This window comes from Pseudonaja textilis, unplaced genomic scaffold, assembly GCF_049901715.1.
Source record: "Pseudonaja textilis isolate UNSWEBS1 unplaced genomic scaffold, rPseTex1.2 PTEXSCF20, whole genome shotgun sequence".
In the NCBI taxonomy this organism is placed as follows: Eukaryota; Metazoa; Chordata; class Lepidosauria; order Squamata; family Elapidae; genus Pseudonaja; species Pseudonaja textilis.
In genome coordinates, this window is record NW_028262864.1 from 1,700,135 (window position 1) to 1,700,693 (window position 559).

Genomic DNA, 559 nt, shown 5'->3' on the forward strand with positions numbered 1-559 from the left:
GTAGGAGCGGTGGAGATCCAAGCCTTGGTCGACTCAGGGGCCACAGCCAATTTCATGGATGCTTATTTTGTAGAGCAGTGGTTCATTCCTCAGCAACAGGTGTCCCCACCAGTAATGGTAGAGACAATTGATGGTCGGCCCCTTCGTTCAGGACCTGTGGTTGCCGCAACCAAACCCCTTTGCATGCGTATTGGGCAGCATGTGGAGGAATCCGTGTTCTATGTTACCGCAGTGCCTCATGTTCCGGTGGTGCTGGGTTTGGAGTGGCTACAGGCCCATGATCCACAGATTGTCTGGTCATCTGGAGCTGTGCAGTTCCTTGATAGGAAGTGTGCCAACCATTGCTTGGGCTCCTGTGCAGGGAGTGTGGCTACGCCCGTGGACCTGGATCTACCTGCAGAGTTGGTGGACTTTGCTGATGTGCTTGGGGAAAAGGAGGTGGATCAGTTGCCTCCGCATCGGGCGTATGACTGTCCAGTCGACTTGTTGCCCAATGCAAAATTGCCAGTGGGTCAGATATATTCCCTGTCTGAACCGGAGTTGACCGCGTTGCGGGATT